Raw genomic sequence first — 443 nt, forward strand, 5'->3', positions numbered from 1 at the left:
CATACATACATACACACGCACACATTATTTAAATGTATGATAACACAAATGTACGCGTGGGATAACCGACACAGTGACGTTACCCGCTTTTCTTCCGACAGCATATCATTGTCTTGCAAACGATCTCCTTGACCACTCTCTAACCCCCCTCCCCCCTAAGTGACCCTACTTAATAACCCCCCCCTCCTCCCAAGCACACTCTCCTCACGCCCCCCCTTCATTTAAAACATCCTCCCCCTCTCCCATAGCCCTTCCCTCCTCCCCTACAATAACAGTTTCCTCCCCCCTTCCCCTCCCCTCCCCTTACCCCTGTATCTCCCTCCATCTCCCCAGCGCCCCCAGTCCGGTCACGCCCGCACGCCCCCAAACAATCGCTCCGCTCGTGTCGCCGGCGTTCCCGCAAGAAAATTCCCGCCCGCGATAAGAGATGGCGGGCGAGAGAT

The sequence above is a fragment of the Penaeus monodon genome, chromosome 19, assembly GCF_015228065.2.
Source record: "Penaeus monodon isolate SGIC_2016 chromosome 19, NSTDA_Pmon_1, whole genome shotgun sequence".
NCBI classification, from domain to species: domain Eukaryota; kingdom Metazoa; phylum Arthropoda; class Malacostraca; order Decapoda; family Penaeidae; genus Penaeus; species Penaeus monodon.